Below are 25,589 nucleotides of genomic sequence, written 5' to 3'. Positions count from 1 at the left end.
TAATGTTTATGTTTAAGAATTTTAGAAATCATTAAATCTGTCAAGTGTTAAAAATAATAATAATAGTGATAATAATAAAATTTTAGTATATGACATTATATACGATGTTTCTTAGAAAAATAATTCCAACAAAAAATTAAATTTAACTGTGCATGTATTACTACTCATTTTATTATTATTATTTGTCTTTGATGAAAATAGTAAGGATATATAATGAAGATATATGCCTTGCGGATAGTGCAAGTTTGCACACTATTCTCAAAAGTGATATATATTTTACCCATCTTGTGCCAAAAGAAGAATATGTTAATACAATTATTGGCTTAGGTAATGTGATAGAAGGCTCCGGAAGAGCTATAATTTTGTTTCCTGGAGGAACAAAATTCATAATAAATAATAATACACTATTGTCTACCAAGTCTTTAAGAAACTTGTTGAATTTTAAAGATATTCGCTGAAATGGATATCATATTGAGACAATGAATGAGGGAAATCATGAGTATTTATGTATCACAACTCATGATTTAAATAAAAATGTTATATTAGAAAAGTTACCCTCACTTTCATCTGGGTTATATTATACCAAAATTAGTGCAATTGAATCACATGTCATTGTAAACCAGAAGTTTACTAGCCCAAATGAATTTATAACTTGATATGACTGATTGGGTCATCCGGGAACAACTATGATGCGGAGAATTATTGAAAACTCCCATGAACATTCACTAAAGAACCAGAAGATTCTTAAATCTAGTTAATTTTGTTGTGCTGCATGTTTTCAAGGGAAGTTAATTTTAAGGCCATCACCAGTAAAGATTGGATTTGAGTCTCCTAAATTCTTAAAAAGGATTCAAGGTGATATATGTGGACCTATTCATCCATCATGTGGATCTTTAGATATTTTATGGTTCTAATAGACACATCTTCAAGATGGTCACATATGTGCTTATTGTCTTCTCGCAACCTGGCGTTTGCGAGATTACTTGCTCAAATTATTCTATTAAAAGCACAGTTTCTAGAAAATCCAATCAAAGCAATTTGTCTTGATAATGCTGGTGAATTTACTTCCCAAGCCTTTGATGCTTATTGTATAGCTAATGGAATAAGTGTTGAACATCCTGTAGCTCATGTTCACACACAAAATGGGTTAGCAGAATCACTTATTAAACGCCTCTAGTTAATTGCTAGACCCTTACTTATGAGAACAAATCTCCCAACTTCGACTTGGGGGCATGCTATTTTACATGCCGCAGCACTTATTTGTTTGAGGTCAACAGGTTACCATCAGTTCTCTCCTATAAAATTAGCTTATGGCCAACAGGCAAATATTTCCCATTTAAGAATATTTAGGTGTGCAATATATGTTCCCATTGCACTACCTTCTCGCACCAAAATAGGACCTCAAAGAAAATTGAGAATATATGTTGGATATGATTCTTCTTCTATAGTAAGGTATCTTGATAAACAAACTGGGGATGTATTTAAAGCCCGATTTGCTGATTGTCATTTTGATAAATCAAAATTTCCAACATTAAAGGGAGAGAATAAGCTTCCTGAAAAGGAACTTAATTGGAACCAGGGGCGAAGCTACATACATAAAAAGGGGGGCAATGGCCCTCCTCCCTTAATTTTAATTTTTTACATGTAAATTATATATAAATTTCAGTTTAGCTTCCTTTAAAATTTTATTTTAATCTTATTTTATTGTGTAAATATTTTTGACCCCCCTCTAATATTTCATCTAGCTCTGCCCCTGATTGGAACGCATCATCCTTGATGCATTTGGATCCTCGATCAGGACAATGTGAACTAGAAGTTCAAAAGATTATACATTTGCAAAGAATCACAAATGAATTGCTTGATGCATTTTTCGATACAAAGAGGATAACCAAATCTTATATACTAGCGAAAAATACCCCAATTTGAATTGATGTCCCGACAAATAGCCACTGAAACAAATTCACGCCAAAAGCGTGACAGACCTATCGGTTCCAAAGACCAAAATTCTCGAAAGAAAAAAGAGGTAAATACTATTCCTGTTGAAAAAAGCATAGTAAATATACCTGTAGTTGTCCAAAATTCTGATATAATTTTAATACTAGAAGACGTTCAGCTACCTAAAAATTGTGAAAATGACAAGATCTCGATAAATTATGTCTTTACAGGAGAAAAATGGGATAGAAATAAGACAATTATCAATGAAATATTTGCATATAATGTGACATTGAATATCATGCATGAAAGTAAGGATCTTTAACCAAGATCAGTCGAAGAATGTCGACAAAGGAATGATTAGCTAAAATGGGAAGAAGCCATGAATGCTGAGTTAGATTCACTTGCGAAATGTGAAGTCTTTGGACCTGTAGTCCGTACACCAGAAGATGTAAAATCTGTCAGATACCGATGGGTATTTGTGAGAAAATAAAATGAGAAAAATAAAGTTGTGCGCTACAAAGCTCGACTTGTAGCACAAGATTTTTCACAAAGGCCCGGTATAGATTATGAAGAAACGTATTCTCCTGTAGTGGATGTAATAACATTGCGTTATTTGGTCAATTTATCTGCATATCATAAACTACATATACATTTAATGGATGTGGTAATAGCCTACTTATACGGCTCATTAGATCATGATATATATATGAAAGTCTCTGAAGGACTAAAGATATCTAAACCATCCAATGAGTATTTGCAGGGGTTATACTCAATCAAATTGCAAAGATCTTTATATGGTCTAAAGTAATCTGGACGAATGTGGTATAATCGTCTTACTGAGTATCTGGACAAAAATGGATTCAAGAATGATGATATTTGTCCATGTGTTTTTATAAAGAAATATGCATCTGGATTCATTATAATTGCTGTGTACGTTGATGATTTAAATATCATTGGAATTCCTGAAGATATTCCAACAATTATAAAAACTCTAAAAGAAGAATTTGAGATGAAAGATTTTGGAAAGACTAAATTTTGTCTCGGTCTGTAGATCGAACATATAAAAAATGGGATCTTTATTCATCAAACAACATACACAGAGAAGATCTTAAAAAGATTTTATATGGATAAGTCACATCTCTTGAGTACCCCAATGATCGTAAGGTCTTTGGATGTGGAAAATGATCAATTCAGACCTAGAGAGAAAAATGAAGATATTCTTGGTCCTGAAGTACCATATCTCAGTGCCATTAGAGCGCTAATGTATCTTGCTAATAACACACGACCCGATATATCATTTGCTGTGAACTTACTAGCAAGGCATAGTTCCTTTCTAACCAGAAGACATTGGAGTGGAATCAAACAAATCTTTCGATATCTTCATAGAACGGTTGATATGGGATTGTTTTATCCATATGGATCCAAGTTACTATTAGTTGCTATGCAGATATTGGATACTTGTCTGATCTACATAAAGGGAGATCTCAAACAGGATACCTATTCACATATGGTGATACAGCTATATCATGGAAGTCCACAAAACAGACGATTGCGGCAACATCCTCTAATCATGCTGAAATACTAGCAATTCATGAAGTAAGTCGCGAGTGTTTTTGGCTTAGGAGTTTGATCTAATATATTCTGTCATCATGTGAACTGATTAATCAGAAGATAGCTCCAAATGTCCTGTTTGAAGATGATACAGCATGCATTACTCAACTTAAGGGCGGATATATCAAAGGTGATAAAACAAAGCATATTTCTACGAAATTCTTCTTCACTCATGATCTTCAAAATCAAGGGACAATTGATGTCCAACAGATCCGCTCAAATGATAATCTAGCAGATTTATTTACAAAATCATTTTCAAAATCCTCCTTTGAAAGATTGGTACATGAGATTGGAATGCGCCGATTTCGAGACATTAAATGATGTCAACAAGAGGGAGAAACTGTACTATTTTTTCCTTGGTCAGGTTTTTTTTCCATTGGATTTTTCTTGACAAAGTTTTTAATGAGGTAGTCCCTATCACCAAAGGATATTGTACTCTTTTTTCCTTCACTAAAGTTTTTTCCCACTGAATTTTTCTTTAATACGATTTTAATGAGACATATCCTTAAATGGTCATCCAATGGAGAGTGTTGTGATAAAATAGCCTGATGTGGATGCCCATTTTCCATAAATCTCAGGTTTTTAAGAGGAATCATATTTAATGAAGTTTGAAAACAATGACCCATATGCCTATAAATAGAGAGTCTGATATGAAGCAATATACATCAATAAAAAATATTTCTTCTCTCTCTACGTACAATAAAGTTCTTTTTTCTCTTTTTCTCTTCATATACTATAAATATAATATTAATACATAAATTATCGTTATTATAGTATGATATTAATATGTGGATATTGATATTAGAGTCTTCTATTTATACTTTTTTATTTTATATTTATTATATCTTCTTTATTTATTTATTTTACAACAATAATTTAATATTGTTTGAAGTAGCGCACTCGATTCTGAGAACGAGATATTTCATTTATCACCAATTAATATGTTTTCTAGTGACCATATGCAATTAGATGCTAATATAAATTTAGTTCTTACAAATTTTTTTTAAAGTTAAAGAAAGTACTTCATATTACATTTAAAAAGTGACGATTACGTATATAACAATTATTTATCTTATACAACTTTTTATAAATGTTCTCTTCTAAAACTAACAGACAAACAAACAAAAAGTTAACAAGGACATTTACAAAGTCCCTTAATAATAATGTTCTGATAAACAGAAATTTGCTCACCTTGAAATCAAGAATCGAAGATGATTTTGCACATATTGGACGAAATCCATCACATTTCTTGCCATGTTTGCCTTCATTAATTCGGTGAGAACGTGTATCTATTGGAAAATATGTGTTTGAAGCAATTGGTTCATTAATATTGTGTGTCGTTACCCAGTAACAAGTTATTTACAGCAAAATATATAACATTAACTTTTTTTTTAACTCATGGATAATACTAGGTAAAATTTTTAGGTATAATTGAAACATGAATATCTAGATCAAAGACAATTAAGCGCTTATGTACAAAAGATAATTAATCAAATAAACCATCTTCTTGAACTAATACTCATTTAAGAAGTCACAGATTCAAGTCTTTTTATTTTTGATAAAAAAATAATAAAAGAACCAAATTGATCATTGAACCAATTAAATAACGGGTTTAATAATTGAATCAGAATTGAATAGTAATTGAACCGAATTAATTAAATATATAATAAAATTATTAAAAAAAATCATCTCCCCATGTATGAATTTTTGCAAGTCAATAAAGTCATTGATTCAAAACATTCAAAACATGCAATGCATCCAACCTAAGAATTATAAATATAATTTAACGAAATCATATAAATATAATTCAATGCAGAATTGTGACAATGTTTTTATTTTGAATCAATAATAGTAAAACAACAATTCACCAAAACAACAAATACAACAGATTGAATTTAAAAATTAATCTCAGCAGAATTAATAAATTAAACAATTGAAGTTATAACTCAATTTCAACAGAATTAATTCAATATCAACGAACTGAATTCAAATAAATATTCAAAAATTTAATATCTCAAAATTCAACAAAATCATCAATAATACATCATATGCATATTTATAATAAATTTCAAATTTATAGGAAAAGAGTCAGAGAGAGTTAGAGACTAAGACTTGAGACCTGAGAGAGTTGAAAATTTGAAAAATTTGGCCATGGAGATAAACTGTAAAAGTAAGGGAAGTTGAGACACGACGAAGAATAGAACATCAGCGAATGAGAGACACCAGACGAAGAAGAGAAGCAATGATGGAGAAGCAACGACGGCAAGACATGGTGCGGAGCAGAGAAGCAGGAACGATGCCAGGGAGGAGGAGAGAAGCAGAAACGATGAGGAGGGGAGAAGCAGAAACGACGCACAGGAAGGAGGGGAGAAGCAGTGGTGACCCATGGCAGAGAGCGGAGAAACGGCGACCCACGGCGAGGAGCAACGAGGTGGTGATAGAGAGAGCTTGGCTAGAGAGGGCAACAGAGAGAGAGAGAAAGGAGAGAAGGGTTCGTTTTTTTTTTTTTTTTTTAAAACGATGCTGTTTTGACTTTAAAAGAGTGAATCAGACCTTTAAAAAATCGAGCCGATTCAGCCAGTTCACCAATTAACCACTGTTCAATTGATTTTTTTATTAATTTTTTGTAGAATGATTTGAAAAGCCAACCAATAAACTGACTAAAGAAACGATTCTAAATTAACCCAATTAAAACTGGTGTAGTTCGATTTTTAAAACCTTGCCAATAATAATAAATACATAACAATTATTGTACATACTAAAATTTTAATCAGTCTAGCCATCAAGAAGTTATACCAGAGTAGGTACTACATAATCAACCATGCATATTATCGAAAATCATTCATTTCAGAATGGTCACATAATTATATTTATAATTAAATTTCATAAACAATATATTCAACCTAGATTCTTATTTATAATCAAATTTTGTAAACAACGTAATTAAAATAGATTTACATTTATAATCAAAATACCAAAAAAAATTGAGATTCAAACTTCATAAACACCCTATATTTTTTTCCGATTCCTCCTCGTTCACTCTTTAATTTCATTTTTAGCTCAAATATTAGAGGTATCAAACAGACAAAATTTGAGCCGGCTCATCTATAACGGCAAGCCAAAATTGTAAAAGAATAAGTTGAACCGTTTTTTTTTTTTATGAGTTAAGAAAATGCAGACTTGACTTGTTAGAGTTAAGAAGTAAAACGGGTTGACCCATTAAAAAATTAAATAAAGAATAATAGATCATTTTCACATTTTTTTAGCTCATATCCATACAAATCAAGAAATTTTATTATATTTTCGTACCCTCTCGACTCAAATATGCTTAACTCGTGAGGTATTAGAGTTGAGGCAAAATGATGACCCACTTACATGAAATATTTATTGTGATTGAAAGGAAAAATTAATATGGCTTCCATCCTTCTGTCCAATAATAACTTGTACGGATATATAATTTGAATAACATCTTTAATCCCAAATATTAATAAGCTCGTGCTTCACACTAGCGGTGGCCAAATGAACCCACCTCGCGGGACCAAATCGCCAAAAAAAAAAATGAATCGAGGGGAAAAGAAGAGATTTGGAACCCGTCAAATTTTAAAAATTTATACTGCCAAATTCACAAAATTGAACGGAACAGGACGGAATGATCTGATAGGTCAACAATCCCTTTTTTTCTAAGAGCATTTTAGATTTTTAATCATTCACATAAATATGAAATTATAGAGTTAGGGTTTTATTTTCAACTTCAAACACGGACACGTGTCATAGCAGCGCAACCTCCCTTCTCTTGCCCACTTCGTGCCGGCGACCTTCCCTCTATCTCTTGCAGGTCGCACCGTCATAGCACAAGCAGCGCCGTTGCGCTATAGTGGCTTAGAACATTGGCGGTGACCACACTCTGCGTATCTCTCTCCCACTCGACCGCATTATGCGTCCCTCTCTTCCACTTTACCATACTCTACATCCCTGCCTCTTTCAACCTCAAGCGAAGCTTGAGAGCGGAGAATCTGGGAAGTCGCCCAAAGCCCAAGAAGCACCAGAATCAATAGCGGTAATGATGACTCGACTTTCCCTCGCATTGGCATCCCTAGGTCTCTCTCCCTCGCATCTCTTTTTCTCTCTCCTCTGGTAAGCTATTTGTTTTTTTTTTATTTTTCTATTTGTGGGAGGGATGTTTGATGATTTTGTTCTCTTTACGTAAAATTCAGATAAATAATGAATAATTAACTAATAAATAAATTATAAATAAAAAGTTAAGAAATTAAAATTTCATGGTTGGAGAAAATAATAAAAATTAGAATAGGAATTTAAAAGCTAATCTTAAAGGTTTTGGCCAAAAAATGATCCAACAAACTAACACGAGTGAATCGAGCACATGCTAGACCCAAAGTTCACTCATTAACACCCCTAATCAACCTCACTTCAGCATACTATCCCCTCCCCGTTCCAATGTCACAAAAACATAAACAAAGTCCTAAGAGAGAAGGGAGGATAGGAGAATTTTGTTCACTATTCATCCTCTACTTTGATTACTCATAACTTTTGCTCCGAAACTTTTGATTGATGAGCTATTTGTGGCCACATGTTTGTCTCGAAATTTTCTTTAATTTTATCTAAACTTTATGTTAAAAAATCTTGAACTCTTTGTCCAGTTCTCCTTTTCCTTTAATTTCACATTTTTGGTTATATGGATGATGAAAAAATTGTGATTTTGGTTCTTTAGGGGTATTCTAGCATGGATTTCAAGTGAGTTCCATTCCAAACTGGAGTGAGTTAAGGTAAGAAAGCTCAATTTCCTAATTTTCCTACTATATGCGAAAACCTAGGTTGAATTATGTGAAAATTTTATGATTAGATGGAATAGAGCTTGTTTGGATTGAATTTGGTGTGAAGCGGAGCTAGCCCGATGGGATTTGATGCGGAGTTGATTTAAGAATCACTTTGGTGTGAAATTGGTGGAGCTTAGACTGGTGGACATTAGAAATTTTCCGGAGAAAAGCTTCTGAAGTTGAGATCGCCGTCAACGAAGGTATGGGTCTTGATTTCGAATAGGCATCGTGTAAAACTATGTGAATGCCTTAGTTAATTGCCCCTAAATAGGATGAATGGAATTGGTTGATGTTGTGTTGATTAGTTGTGATTTTGTGAATTGAGTGGTTAACAATGATATAGTGTATATAAATGAGTTGAATTAAATATGAGTTATGGTATGCTTGATTATGATGGATATGGATATGAAAATTGGGCTGGAGGCCAAGATAGAGTGAGAATTTCCTATGAGGTAAGTGTGTGAATTATTGTATGCGAAAGTAATAATTGATGTCTTGCTTGGTTGTGAAATTGGGTTTAGTTGGTGAAATATGCTAAATGAGTGAGAATTGGATTGATTTACTTTGGAATAGCTAGGAATTAATGATTGAGTATTTGGAAGGCCTAGTAGTGGTATTGGAATGGTCTGAGCTAATTTGAATTTGAAAATTTTATGAAAAGAGCATTTTGTGAAAATTGGTAAAAACAAAATTTTGACCAATTTCGATACGCCATAACTTGGTGCTTGAAACTTGGATTAGGGTAAAATCTATCTTAAATCAAGATAGTTAAAATATCTTTAAAATGGTTCAAGAATGGAAGAAATCGGAATTTTATAGAGAAAGAAATGAATGAAAGAAAACTAGTATAAAAAAATGAATTATGAGATTATGCAGAAAACCAAAATTTCTGGTATGTGTGCTCACACACACTATGGTGTGTGCGCACCACATAGAATGGGTAACAAGGCTCATGCATACACACGATAGGATACGTACGTACAAGATGGGAATGACATTCTGAATTATGCGTACACATAGTATGATGTGTATGTACAAATCCTGTTTTTTCACTTAAACTCTGTTTTGACTGTTTGGCCTTTCCAACACTCTTGTAAACCCTTGTAATCTCTAAATGAACCCCAATAACTCATTTTTAAGCCATGGATAGGGTGTGATTAAGTCCAACAAATTAAATTGATATTTTAGAGGAGATTGAGGGTTTAAGTTGATGAATATTGATGAAAGCTTGAGAGTAATAAACTTAATGAATACTAAATTGATATAAGACATGGATGATGAAATTGACGATGAGTGAGTATGGCCTGATTGGCTGAATTGGAAAAGTTTGGGTGATATCCTGCTTATGTATTAATTGAATATCTATTTATGGTGAGGACTGTGGTATTATCCTGCTCATGAGTTAATGAATTTGACAATTAATAAACTAATTAGGTTTAAAGAATGTACTAACTTATGAAACTAACTTTAGTAAATAAAAATGATGAATTGTGGCCTGAGTGACCAAATTGGCAAGGATGGTGGTATCATCCCGCTTGCCCAGTGTGTTATTGCTTTGTGGGATGGTGGTTTTGTCTTGCCCACAGTGAGGACGGTGGTATTATTTCACTCACAAGATAAATAAATTGGTAAACTGAATGAGAAAGTGGTTAATGAACTTAATGGTTTCAAAAACTGATTAAAGACTTTACTGCAAATTGATGTTTACTTGTGGCAAGGACGTTGGTGAATCCTACTTGCACTAAGCTGAATTATGCCATAACAAGGATGGTGGTTACTTCCGCTTGTTCGTGGTTCTCTCTGGTTGCATGGTAACAGAACACGTATTTCCTCTATTGGTGACAGGGCATATATTTTCTCTAACAGTAATAAGGTACATATTCCCTCTAATAGTCAGCCGATGTGCTAAGATATTAGTGTGCAACAGAGAGACAATGTCTGGGTTAGCAACCTGACATGTCGGGTTTGGTTGTATAACCAATAGATGAGCTCATGGCCAGTAGGGCAAGCATGCATCATTTGTATCTGTGTGTATTGATTTGGTGTACATCTTGTATTTGTCTTGCCTTGTTGATTAACTGTATCTATATGTTACTTGACCTAATTGCATTATATGTTCTCTTTACTTGTGTATTTCTTGTATTGTTTTGTATGTGTTTGAATAACTGAGAGATCTCTTATACTAGCGGTGGTGATGCTGAGGGTTGTTACTAATGTGATGTATTGATATGATTGTATGATGGAAAAATGAATTTAATTGAGATTAAGGCTCCCTAGGTAAATACAGTGGTTCGCCCCACTTGCTCCGGGTTAAGGTTGAGATTAAATATAGAGAATAATCGATATGAGATGGAGGATGATATGAAATTTATAACTTTGAATTATAGCCAAGTTTGGCGAGTTGACAATTAGAGATTGAGATGATTAATAGATACAGAAGAGATTATAGTGGTGTCGATTTAAGGCCGATGAATAAACTGTTTAACTTAACATTCTTAGTTCATAATTGCGAGAGAATTATTATTGTATTAAGGAACGTCATTAGTAAAGAGACAAGTAAAGGATAAATTTGAAGTATTTGTTAGAGTTTTCCCGGTTTAGTTTAGAACAGGACCCTAGGCTTGAACATTGAATATTGGAGTTTAGGAATGCCTAGTGGGTTCATATCTTTTTACACGGTCTCTATTTGAAATTATTATCCTATTAGGAACCTTCGAGTTCTCACCCATTGTCGGATTTTGTTTTTCGGATGCAGGACGTGGTTCACTTCGTTGAGCATGCCGGACCTTGTAGAAAGCGAAGACTCCTCTTTATTTTGTACTTATATGTTTATTTCTCCATTTTTGGATATATATATATATATCCCTCTTAGAGGCTGATTTATAGAGAAACAGGTTGTATTTTATTTACTTCTAAGTTGTATTATACTTTCTAGCTGATCTTGCCTTTGCTGGTCGAGACTAGTATTTGTTATGTATCTCTTTTGGAATCATATATATATAAATTTCTATCGTTTATGTATATCATTGACGTTTCGAGTTCAATGCAAATTTTGTTCTGTCATTTTTCTTCACAAGCTCCTAGATATATTATTACCTTTCAAGTATATACGTATGAACTTTGATTTTAGAGGTCGTAATGCCTTGTCACCTCTGACTTATGACTGCAGCGTAAGATTTTGTGTGGTAGGGTGTTACACTTTGAATTTTGAGAGATGGTTGATGATTCTATTTGAGCTTTGAAAACGTCTGATTTCCTATTTTTTTCAGTGATTACTTATTTACTGATTCTATTCTCTATTATTTAGTTACTTATTATTAATTCTAATCTGTTGAGTTTAAAAGAAATAATAACAATTTTATGATGACCAAACACTATGAAAATGGGCCAAGAAGTCCAAAGTGGTGTGAATAATTTTGTTTGGCTAGTGTGCAGAAAATGTACAAAAAAAAAGAGCAAATGGGCAAGCCTCAAATAATGATCCAATCCCATGATCAAAGCATTCAGCCCATTGACCCACTAAAGACTCAAAGAATGGTTGCTAATCACTAACCTAGTTGAAGAGAAGCAGTTCACTTGCATCTGACCCAAAACCAAAAGCAATTGAATCAATTCTCTCTCTTTTCTCTTCTCATACCCACGTGAAGTAGCTCAAAGCAAGAAAGCAAGAAAAATAAAGTCTTGTCTACATGATCGTGAGGGATTCTCTTACTATGTCAAACTCTTTTATATGTTTTTTTTGTTTTGTACACATGATCTTGAGGGAATTCTTTACTAAGTTAGATGAGCACTTAGTGATTGCAAGTCTAGAGAGTGAATCTAGTTAAATCTAACTTGGGTAGAAGTTGGGTTTGTCCTAGATAGGATTGTGTTGAATCTTAAGAAAATTGGTGTATATAATCATTGTGAATGATAGTGAAATTCCACCACTATTATGGGAGAGACTGGATGTAGGTCACATTGCATATGGTGGCTGAACCAAGATACATGATTGTGTGATTTTCTCTTCTCTACTCTTCTTCTTATTTCTTTCGTTATGAGATAAAATAAAAGTGTCTCCTATATTGTTCATTTCTTAGAAGTTGCATCTATTCAAAAGCAAAGAGTTGCTTTATTCTTGATTGCATTGTGAAGACAAAATAAAATTATCTCCTAATTTTTAACTTGATAGACTTAACAACAACCGAGTTCCTAATCTAGTCAAAATCAAAAGTTAAAGAAGTTCAAAAAAAAGAGCCTATAAATTTAAACCCATTTCTCTTGGCCATTTATAAACCTTCATAATCTCTATTATTTTATTGTTCTTATTTCATGACTATCATTGATTTAGTTAGTGCTATTGTTATTTTGTAATTGATTTGGTTATTGATGTAGTTACTAATTTAAATATTGTTATGTTATTTAGGGGTTGAGTTATGAATTCTGTAAGGATAACTCCATCTTTATAAAAGTTGATGGTAAAAATTTAACAAAAAATTCTAAAAATAAAGAGGGATCTAAAGCTGTAAAAGATATTAAAAAGAAAAAGTTGAAGGCAGCAACATCTAATGTGTGGAGATATTTCACAAAAATTAGACCTAATGATAATGGTATAGAACGTACTCAATGTGATGGATGCAAACAAAAATTTAAGGCCAGTGGTAAACATTATGGAACACTATCACATACATAAACGTCATTTAAACAGGTGCGTGAAAATAAACTTCGAGAATATTGGTTAGACATTGATAGTAATGCAAAATAAAACGGGGTCTCTCAAGATAGATAACCATGTACCGTGTGAGATGTTTGCTACCTTTGTGATTAATTGTGATGTTCCATTTTCTATTGTTGATAATAAAAAATTTAGGAATAGGGTAAAATACATTAGTCCAACTCTAGGTCTTATTACTAGGAATACTCTTAAGGAGGATGTGCTGAAAATTTACTCAAGAAAAAAAGAGAAGTTTAAAAGTACTTTAGTAGCCTTTTCTAATAGAGTTTGTTTGACTTTTGATTTGTGGACATCCATCACTATCGAAAGTTATTTATGTTTAACTTCTCACTTTGTTGATTTAAATTAAAAAATGCAAAGTAAAATTTTGAGTTTTTGTCATTTGTCTACTCCCCGTACAGGATTTAAATTGTCTTCCAAGATTTTTAAACTTTTAACTGAGTGAAAAATTGATAAGAAGATTATGACTCTTACTATAATAAATAGCGCATCTGCTAATGATACATGTTAAGAGCATTTGAAAAGTACTTTAAACATGCATGATTGATTGTTGTATGACTAAGAATTCTTTTATATTCGTTGTTCTGCTCATATCTTGAATTTCATTGTGCAAAATGGATTAAAGATTGTCCATGATGCATCAGATAAGATTAGAAAAAGTGTGAAATATATAAGGCGATAGAAAAGTAGAATGATAAAGTTTAAAAAATGTGTTTCAGCGATTCTGGACTTAAAATTTACAAGTGGGTTACATCTAGATGTTACCACTAGATGAAATTCTACTTACATTATGATCAAACGTACTATCAAATATCGGAAGACCTTTGAGTATTTAAAGGCAGTCGATCATGCTTATAAGCGTTGCCCTTCGATTGATAAATGGAGGAGAACCGAAAAGATGTGTGAATTTTTATACCCTTTCTATGAAACTATTAAGTTGATTTAGGACATATCTTATCCTATCTCAAACTTGTATTTTTTACAAGTTTATCATATTCAATGTGTTTTGGTGGAAAGTTTGAGAAATGAAGATAGACTTCTAAGAAATATGGAAGAAAAGATGATGAATAAATTTAAAAAGTATTGAGAGAGGTATAGTGTCATTCTTGCATCCGGCACTATTCTTGACCCTAAGCCTAAAATTTTTACTTTAGAGCTTATGTATGAATAGATTGATGCGGAACATGTGGAAAAAAAAAGTTATACAAGCTTTTTGGAAAATATGCAATAAATCTCTTTCCATTGTTGATGCACAAGAAACTAGTATTCAATATGCATCCATAGTACTTACTCCTAAAAGTATAGGCAAAAAGCAACTTGTGATTGTTAGTGTAAGTAATGTTGAACATATTTTGATTTTTTTATATTATTTTATTATTATCATTATTCTATCCTAACAAGATAATTTTTTTATTTTGTTAGAAATTGATGAAACGTAATCATCAAGTTGAGGTCTCTAATGAAAAGAATTAACTTGATATATACTTAGATGAGCCACTTTTGTTAAAGAATTATTTTAAGGTTTTAGATACTTTGAAATGGTGAAAACTATATAAACAACGTTATCTAAAGTTATCAATAATAGCTTGTGACTTATTAGGTATTCCAAATACTATAGTAACTTCAGAATATACTTTTAGTATTGGAGCTCATGTCATTAACAAATATAGAAATCGTTTGTTGCTAGAAAATATTTAGACTTTGATTTGTACCTGTAATTGGAATAAAAGATTTATTGATAGTATGTTAGATTGTTAGTTATTAATTTAATATTTATATAATATTTCGTTATTTATTTCTCTTGTTCTAAATTTGAGTATATTCATCTAATTGTAAGTGAAAGTGAAGATAGAGATGATTTTTTATGGTGCTAGGTAAGACGGTATTTCAACTTTCAGAGTAAATTCGAATTTTATTGATTTATGTGTTGATGTGTTTAGATATTTTATATTTGTATTATCACGAACACATGGTTATTTTTATGGATTATATTGCGTATTTTGATTTAAGTGTAATTTGATTATTTGATATGGATCTATGGAATATGGATTATATATTTATGTTGTAAGAGTCACTCAGATAAAGACGGCTAAAACGTCTTTTTTTAAAGATATTTTTCAGTAATTAAAATTTAACATATATAATTGATTAAATCATGTTATTTTTGCCAAAATTAGGTTAGATAAATTGATTTAACCGAAAAAATAGTGAATCAAATCTTGAACTGATCTAAATTAATATTATTTTTTATAAAAAATGACTATAATATCCTTATTATAGAGAATGATTAAAATACTAAAAATTCTAAATCCTAACCTTATGATAGAAAAATAAAGGACTAAAAATAATTCTCAAAATTAATATATATGATAGAAGCATTTTAGTCATTTTCTATAATAAGGTATTGTAATCATTTTCTGTAAAAAATAATATTAATTTAGACCAGTTCAAGATTTGATTCACCATTTTTCGGTCAAATCAATTTGTTTAGCCTAATTTTGACAAAAATAACATGATTTAATCGATTATATATGTTAAATTTTAATTATTAAAAAACATCTTTATAAAAAGATATTTTCAGCGTCTTTATCTGAATGGTTTCCTTATGTTGTTGTGTTTGAGATGGTTAATATTATGATTTAAATGTGTTTGATAAGATAATTATTATAAATTGTATATTATTTAAAATTTTAAAAAAATATAGTCATTGTCATAAATTTATTGAATTGTACTTTGTATAATATTATTTTCATATTTTGGGATGTAAAAAAAAATAAGAAGGCGACTGGTGATTCACCTTTTGATAGAATGGAGTAGCATGTTTTTTTTATCAGATGATAACAAGTTTAACCCATATTAATTTAGTGGAACGAAGTGATCACTTTATCATTTCTACTTGACTGTTTATTTATTTTTTTTCAAGTTTTTAAATATCTTAAGAATACTAAACTTTTTTTTCTTTTAATTTGCAAGATTTCTGTTTGTGGGTAAGGATTTAGAATTTTATACGTAGACTTTGACCCTTAAATTACATACTCATTACTATATAAATTAAACCAGATCAAATATATTAATTAATTAAATAAACAATAGAACAAAAATCATATACAAAATTTGAAACATACCCCACAAAGAAACCTGAGGAGATTGAAGGTGGAACTTGAAAGCGGCAAAGCCATATTTGGGTGGTGGAGGTGTGGTAGCATCAGAACAAAGAGTAGGCATGAGATTTAGAAGGAAAGAAAGCTGAGAAGTCATTATGCACTAGTAGCTCTGCTTTGAAATCTCCTATTAGTAGTTTGGCAACAATCATATTTATAGAAAAATATGGCCGATGGTCACGAAAAATATCAATTACAGTTAACCTTAAACTGGATTTTTTTAAAATAAATAACATAAATATTTTATTTACTAAAATAGATAATTTATAGTATTTTTATTGAAATTCATCTTTTTACTTATCACGTTTACACAGGTTGCACATAAACGTGATATGTGGGATATAATGGGATTCACATATCTCTTTTACATTGTAAACGAGATACAGTACAACAAAAATCAATCAGCTATAAAAAGATCTACAAACCATTGATATTTTCCACAAACATCTCAATCATTCTTCTCATCTGTTTCTTTAATAAATTTAGTATGAATGTCTAGTGTAAGTAGTTATTTTGTTATGACGGCTGTCACATGAGAAACAGTGATACTGTGGTTGTATTTGAGTGTAAAAATCTCATTCTGTTGTGCACTAGGAGAGCGTGTTTTTTGTCTGAGTTAAAGAGGCTGATACCGACGCATGTCGGTGGTCATAGGAGAAAGAAGTTGGCAGAGTTGGTTATCAAATGCTAGCACCGATGAAAAATGGAGTATTTCGGTTTTGTATGTTTTGGCTCGATGGCGATGAGCATATTCGGCTCATGTTTGATGTCTATGGGAGAATAATGGCGGAACAAGTAATGGAAGTTTCTGCGGAGGTCAGTGATGTTGGTCGTGGTGGTTCTGGCAGCTCGAATTTTGTCCAGGATGACCTACCTCTTGCACCACCTCCCTGTGTTGTGCTAGTCCGGAGGTGCATATGGATGTTGACGATGAGGATTCTGACAAAGAGTATGTTGCCGATAGCAACGAGGGTGGTTCTTCTGATGATGATGACGATGAGAACTTCGTACTAAAGACTCTGACAGGTGGATCGGTTAGGTATCTTCTGCCTGTCCCATAACCGATTCCGGAGCTATCAGTTGTACCCAATCACTATCACATATTGGATTTGGACGCAATGTATGAGGTAACTCCATTTTCCAATATGGGCGGGAACGATTACAACTCAGACAGTGGAGTTTTAGACTAGTCATAGTTTCAGAAGTAGAGAGACAATCGTACAAGGTGTGAAGAATTATAGCATTCGGAGAAGTGCTGAGTACCAAGTTATAGAGTCAGATTGGCTAAAGTATCATGTGCGTTGCAGGAAATTCACTGATGAATGTCCTTAGAGTCTCCGTGTCGCCCTCCGACAAAATCTCAGATATTGGTAAGCCATGTTTTATATTATAACATATTATCTTATTAATCGTGCTTATTTTGGTTAGAATGTTGACCAACTATATTTTAATTTCTTAGGAGGTGCATAAATTCGATGGATCGCATGTCTATTTAGCCTCCACCATGTCTCAGGATCATTGACAGTTGAACAGTAACCTCATTTGTAGAATTATCATGCCTATGATACAGTCCAACCCATCAGTTACTATTCCTGTTCTACAAGGTGCAGTTAAGTAAAGCTATCACTTCAAACCCTCATAAAAAAAAGGTCTGGATGGCGAAGCACAAGGTAATTGCACAAATATATGGGGATTGAGAGGAGTCATATAATAAGGTTTCGAGGTTGCTTCAAGCTTTGTAAAGTTGTTGTCCCGAAATAATATGTAATTTCAGGGCGGTATCGTACTATGAGGGGCACTTGTTGGTTTGTGATGTTAGCCAATTTGATAAGGTGTTCTAGTCTTTTCCTCCATGTGTCGAGGCGTTCAAGCATTGCAATCCGTTGATGGGACGCATCTGTAATGCAAATATGGTGGAGTGTTGCTAATTGTATTGGCACAAGACGACAATAGTAACATCCTTCCTATGACCTTTGCAATTGTTGAGTCTGAGACTACGAGTCCTAGTCGTTTTTCCTTACCAACCTGAGGCATCATGTGACACCACAATAAGGACTTTTGATTATATTTGACAGATCGCAAGCGATCAAGGCCGCATTAAGAGCCAATGAGAACGGGTGGCTGCCACCTAGTGCGTTCCATGCGTATTGTGTGAGGCACATGGCTGAGAACTTCATGTCTCGTTTCAAATTTACCGAGGGAAAGCGATATCTGATGAATGTTGCTTATAGTCCAAGTAAGGCTAGATATGAGTGGTTGCAGACTGGGCTGGTAGATTTAACAAGAAAATATGGTTGCAACATTGCGATAGCAGTCGAAGGTTTAGGCACATGACCACCAACTTGTCCGAGTGCATTAATGCAGTTCTGAAAGGTACCTAATATTTACCGATTTCATCCATCATCAGATGCACGTATGAGAGGTTGCAATAGTTGTTTGTCAGGAAGGGTCGGGAGACAAGGTCCAAATGGCAGTCGGTAATCGGTTTTCATAGTGGCTACTGGCATCTGTTGATTGGGGAGATATGTGATTGTGGTATTTTTTAGTCACTTCATTTCCCCTATCGTCATGCATTTGCTTCTTGTGCCGCTGCAGGAGTCGAGGGGGTACATATGTGAATTCAGTGTACATGTAGGAGGCTATTTTCAAGGTGTACGAGGTGGAGTTTTTCCCGATCTTGGATGAGAAGCTATGACCAGAGTGGTACAGGATACGTTTATGTCCTAATCCCGCTACGCGCAGGAAAGCAACCTGCCGACCAGTCTCCACGAGGTTTTGTAATCATATGGATGAGGTGGAGTGTTAAGAGAAGCGGTGTAGGCTTTGTAGGCAAACCAGACATACCCGAAGAGGTTGTCCCAATCAACCAACTGAGGATAATTAGAAGTGTGTTTTTTGTTGGCTTATGGTGTTTGTTATAGGTTTTTTTTTGTAGTTATATGGTTTAGTTATCACAATTGTGTTAATGATTTTGTTTAGTACAGATCGAATGCAATGTTTATTTTGTTCTTTATAATACACTTGAAATGAGGTATTGTACTAATTAAACAACATCACATAATCTAAATAAAGTTCAGTATACAAACTACATAAAGTTCACAAAGCTGGTAAGTAACACACACAAAAATCCCAAATAAATAAAATTCATTGCTCAATTTAAATAACTACAAATAACTGATAGATAAAATAAAGTATACAAATGAATAATACAAAAAGCATCTGAAATAGCTCATCGGTGCTAGTGTGATGGGTAATGCAACCGTTGCCCAATGCCACAAGTTGGAGGCTGTGCCCGACAAGGTGGTCTGCCAGGTCATGGAGCCGCAGGAGAATGTGTGTGCGGTGGTAGAAGTGGTAGTGGTCCTGGTGGTGGTGGTGGTGGAGGATATGGGTACACTTGAGAAGGATCGTACGGGCCTGGAGCAAACGGCTGTGAGTGGTACTGAGGCTGTACGGGTGGATATTGAAGTGGTGCAGGTCCCGTGGGGTAACAATCATCAATCACCCGTAATTGATCTACGGAGTTGTCACATACTGAGAACCCGGAGGGAGACCGGTGTCGTAGGAGGTGCTGGGCCTTAGTGACAAGGAAGGAGCCAACACCGACGTATATGCAGGAGCTTATGAAAAATGAGGCTCCTGGGCGACACTCTGCTCTCTGCTCTCTGCTGTGTAGAACTGCTCCGCAAGATGCTGCATGGTCAATTGGTCTATCGTGTGAACCTGGAATACCTTGTCAAACTGGATCTCCTCTATCATAAATCTCTCATGACCACTCATCGATGGACCCAGCCACCCAGTTAGGTGAGGAGATAAAAGGATCCATCCTGAACCTCATGCGTTTGTCAGCCCGAAAGTGGTGGTGGTGGTGGTGGTGAGTCCTCCGTTTTGGCTGCTATGTCACCATAGTCCTCTTGTCACGCATACTTTACCTCCTCCTCAGACCTGACATCTAGTCACTTTCTGCGGGGCCGGGTGGCTGCTCGAACCTTCCTAGCATGCCTACGACGATCAGGAACATCCTGGGGAAGGTCGAGCACATCCCTAGGCTGACTGACGGTAGGCTACACGTCTTCCGGTAGTCTCGAAATCTTGGGAACATCAAGTACGTCGTCGCCAGACAAATGCCTAACACAACAAGCATGCTGGTACCAGTCCTAGTACTCCTGCGTAGGCCGATAATCTATGAACGGTTTAATGGAGATCCTGTGACTCTCATCAAACCTATGCCTCCATCCCTCGTACCACTGCTCATGACGTGTGGGTCACCACACGTCTTTCTCTGTCCTGTAGTCATCAGGAACCTGTCGACATTCACTGGGTCTCCAGGCACTAGCTGCTCCCCATCAAACTGGCATTTCACCCTATCAGCGTAGTGAAACTCCACAATGTTGAAGCAGATAAGGGAAACAATAATAAGCATCCATGTCCCCCACTCTACCTCATTTCTCAACCAGTCCGGGCACAGGGCCTGTATGGCTAGGTCTTCGTACGACGTCCATAGGAATCACATCTGTAAATTGTTATATAACCGTCAGATTCAGTGCATTACATGGGATATTTAACTGGTTATAGACAACTAAATAAAACTAAATCGCATACCTCATGCAAATGCAAGTGATCTAATGCACCACGCCATCAGAGGATTCTCTGTTCGTACTAGTCCCTACTCTGCTAGGTCATACCTATCAACTTGTTCACAAATTCAACAACCATATTCTCTCACTTTATGCACAAAAGGATGAATTACATTTACATAAATAGAAAGCACAACAATCATAATTGAAAATAGTTACCTCATGGCTAGAGGAATCGTCCGGATCTGTCTATCGGGTGGACACTAATGAGAAAACCTATGGTATATCCACGAAATGAGAAGCAGAGTGCAACTCAAAATGTCGGTGGTATCTCGAGTGCTCCATAGCATAAAGAGTGGTACGCCCATGCAAGCACAACGGATCCCAAGACATACCATGGCACCTCTTAAACTCCGCCAACAGTGGTAACCATCTGATATAAACCTGATTGGTTGACTTGTCGTTCATCAGGTAACCACCAATCAGCAACATGATATAACACCTCGTGTACTGTCGAAGGGTGGCTGCATCAGGAGTAGCTAGCATATTCCGGACCCAGTCTCGCAGTCATGTCACCTTTATGGAAAACAAGTCCTTCCTCTGTGCACCCTGTTGTTGAGCATGAAGAGGTCTGACACCTAAGAGCTCCTCTACCCACTCCTAAGTTGGGTGCTGGTACCACGTTGAAAGTCATGCAAGCACCCACCTATGGGCTCTCCGTGCATGCGTAACCCTAGGTGGTACGCAATGTCCTGCAGAGTGATCGTGCACTCATCCTAAGGCGGGTGGAAAGTGTTGGTCACTGGACGCCACTGCTTCACGAATGCAGTAATTAGGAAGTTGCCAAAGACAAAATCCTTGAGCTACACTGTGTCGCTGAAGCCAGTCTTCCTCAAGTAAGGGACAATGGCATCCGGAATTGCAATGTGGCTCACTCGCCTAGGGAGTAATAGGCGTGGCCTCTGTTAAAACATAATAATAACACTAAATTTATAAAAATATTTTAACTATAATTACATGTTCAATGTCTTAAAAGAAAAAAAAATCAAAACTAACTCTAAAATCGATTGTTCCTGCAATATTTCAAGTAGTATCTCACAAATATTAAAAAAAAAGTTCCAGAAGGGAGAAACAAAGATAATGCCAAACAAGAATTGATAATAGAGGCCTGCTACACATACAAATCTTTTTGACTTACAAGTCTTACAAGTATGTCTTTTAATGCGTTATTCAACCGCTTCCTGTTTTCAAAGCGCTACACTCACCATGTATTATGAACAACTCTTCTTCTTCTTCTTCTTCTTCCTCTTCTTCTTCTTCTTCTTCTTCTTCTTCTTCTTCTTCTTCTTCTTCTTCTTCTTCCATGTATTTCTTCGTTATTCTCTTCGCCTTTTTATTCGTTGTTTTACCTGCGTTTATTACTGGTATTCTTGCTTCGTTTTTTTTCGATTTTCATGGTTTCTGAAATCAAGCTTTGAAATCGTTTTGAAGATAATGAAACTTCAGAAATACACCCAAACGATTATAGAAATACACCCAAATGATTACAGAAATAAACCCAAAGGATTACAGAAATACACCCAAAAGATTACAGAGATACACCCAAAGGATTTAAGAAATACACCCAAAATTTGTTGAAGTACACTTTATGCATAATTCAGAACTCTTTCTCTTTCTCCTCCTCATCTTCTACTGCTTTTTCTTCTTCAAAAATGATTTCAGAGCTTGATGTCAAAAAACAATGGAAATCGAGAATAACGAAGAAAGAAAACAAAGAGAAAAGCACGTAAATGAAGAAGGAGAAAGAGAAGGCAAGCAACGAAAGAAAAGAAGAAGAAGAAGATGAAGAAGAACGTGCAGCAAGAAGAAGAAGAATGTGCAGTGAAAACATACAGTAACAGTTGAAGAAGGAGAAAGAGAAGGCAAGAAACGAAAGAAAAGAAAAAGAAGAGGAAGAGAAAGAAGAATGTGCAGCAACAAGAAAAAGAAGGTGCAGTAAAAATGGTTCAAAACGCGTTAATATAGATAACTTGTAAAGACTTATATAAAAAAACGCTTGTATGTAGAGAATTTCTCTTGATAATATCCACTACTAGTGCTGCGTTGATAATATCCACTACTCAAGAATTGATATTTTGTTAGCAGCTTGGTAACATTTATTGTAAGTGCACGTGTTAAATAGCATATTTTGTTAGTGTTTGGCACCATCTTTATGGTTCATTGATTTCTTAGTTTGGTTTTATTAATGCCTAACAAGTTAATTTAGATAGTAGAATATTATTTTAGTCTCAATTAATTAATAAAATAAATAATATAAATATTAATAACAATTATAATAAAATTATATCTTTTAGTTTTTGTGTATTAAAAAAATATAATTAAATTTTTTATAATATTTCATCTTTTTATTTTTATTTTTGTATAAAACTTTAAAACCTAGTAATTAATTATTAATGTTTCAAAATCTAAGAAAAATTATTTATATTGGTGATTATTAAAAGATTGATTTCATTTTTGTACTGAAAATTGGACATTATTCTCTTTTCAATATATCAATTGTTTGAATTAAATTAATAATAAAATAATATTAAATTCATTTAAAAAAATTTTAAATTAAAATAAAATATTTAAAATATTAAAAATCAACTATAATTTAGTCCAAACCTTAAATCAAAATATTACTTTATCCTAATTTATATTTGAGGACCTTAAATGACTAGCATCTTAATATCTATTTATTAGTTTATTTTCTGGCTGTAAAATGTCTTTAATTTGTAACTTATTTTTATTTTGGGGGATTATATTCTAATACCTATATTTTAGTAAGTAGCGCATACCTATGTTTTATGTTTTATTTAATATTTTATGTTCATTTTTTCTAAATTTTAAATATATGAGAGTTTATCTAATATCCTATCTTATTCTATAATGGTTAATCAATTTTTTATTTTGTTCTTGCTGAGTTTGATCGGTGTATAGTTCGTCCGTCGATGAATGTCTTCAAGCTTCTCGTCGGGATGAGTTATACGTCAGCAAGGAGAGAACAAGGGGGTGGGTACCTGCAAAAGACACTCCGATGCTCAAGTCAGTAAGTGTTTAAGAGGTATATAATAATTCTATGAATATAGAATGTAAGACATGAAATCAAAGTTATCATGTGTTATGTTGTGTTTATAATAATTCTATGAATATAGAATGTGTTATTGAAATTAGATATAGAATGTTCTTTTTATATGCATAAAATTGATGAATAGAATTGATGTTATGACCGTTTGGTCATTAAGATAGAAATGATGGTCATTAAATCGGTAATGAAGGTGTCAGTTACAAGCAAAAAAATGAATAATAGTTAACGCCGAGTTATAACTCATAATACATAATAAAGATTGAGTTATAAGGTGACAGATCATATTTTATTTTATTTATTTTTTAAAAAAGTGTCATTGTTATCGTTTAGAACCTTTCTCTCCAAACATGTTTTGTTATACTTATATCGGACAATGTGTGACCATTCACTGCCGACCTTGTGCCCTTCCTGCAATCCAAGTGCTATTGTCGCAGTCATATTAAATTTAACGAGTAAAAATATAATTTACTTTGATTATTGTTGTAACTTGTGCATCTTTTGCCTAAAATTAGAGGAAATGCTGGCGGACAGTTATTTGCATATATGTTGGTTTGAACTTTGAACGAACACCCTATTATTAGTTTGTCAGACTCTGTGTTTTTGAGTTTTTGGGATGGTTTGTAGGTAGGTCTATTATTTGCTTTTTTTTTTTTGGGTGAGATAAAGAGAAATAATTTTAAGGGATATGAATCATAGGATTTGTGAAAGTCTGAATAAAATAAACGTATTTTGTCTCTGTATCACCTTTTATTTTTAGTATTTTTTCTTTGTTTTAGAAACAATGCATTTGCGTAATTTTAAAGGTAAAATAATTTATTTATGTGAATTGTCCTATATATTAAACTGTCTATAATGCAAAATTTTGAGTTTTCTCTCTTAAACATTTATTATCAATTAGCTTTTTTTTGTTTTTTCTCCTTTTTTTTAATATTTTTTCCTTCTTCTACTATATATTTATAAGCTGTTTGTTTTTATTGTCCAAATAACAATTCGGTCTAAAAAGATACAAAATAGCTAAAATTTGTCTTATTTAATATTTATTAATTATAACAATAATTAATAAATATTAAATAAAATAATTTTATACTATTTGAGTTAATTTTTTAATAATAACTCTAAATATTTTTACTTTTGAGGGAATCAGTCCTGCTAAATAAAGCTAATCTGTAATACACAGTTTTTATTTTGTTCCAATCATAAAAAATTTCATAAATCGTTGTAAAAGTAAATCGAATTATTAGTTTCAAACTGCAACTACAACTATATATTGGTTATATCTAGTGATGAGGAGTTGTGCAATAAATAGAGCACCTCCCCAAAATCCAACTAAGCAGAGAAGCAATTCATAGTTTTTGTGAATGAGTGCAATATTGAAGTTCTATGGTGGTATTGATTTTAGTGGCTAAGAGTGACATAAGTTTGACCAATAAATAAAATATTGACACATAACAAAAAAATTAATCTAAAATTAAAATAATTTTTTCTTTTTTATAATTTCTTATAATTACTTTTATTAAAATAATTTTTTATAATTATTTTTACTAAAATAATTTTTTATAATTATTTTTATTTTTTAATTATTTTTATTATTATTTTTAATAATTTCTAAAAATAATAACAACATTATCT

General features: G+C 33.3%; 1 protein-coding gene across 2 annotated transcripts in view; it reads right to left on the bottom strand.

Annotated features, from left to right (window-relative positions):
* The window catches only part of LOC107472867 ((-)-kolavenyl diphosphate synthase TPS28, chloroplastic), a 63,130-nt gene that overhangs the window by 23,307 nt on the left and 14,234 nt on the right, over positions 1-25,589 (bottom strand). The gene's annotated exons all lie outside the window — the stretch shown is intronic.

Source organism: Arachis duranensis, chromosome 1 (genome assembly GCF_000817695.3).
Source record: "Arachis duranensis cultivar V14167 chromosome 1, aradu.V14167.gnm2.J7QH, whole genome shotgun sequence".
Classification (NCBI taxonomy): Eukaryota; Viridiplantae; Streptophyta; class Magnoliopsida; order Fabales; family Fabaceae; genus Arachis; species Arachis duranensis.
The sequence above is the reverse complement of the archived record's forward strand: the minus strand, read 5'-3'. Positions and strand labels throughout refer to the sequence as shown.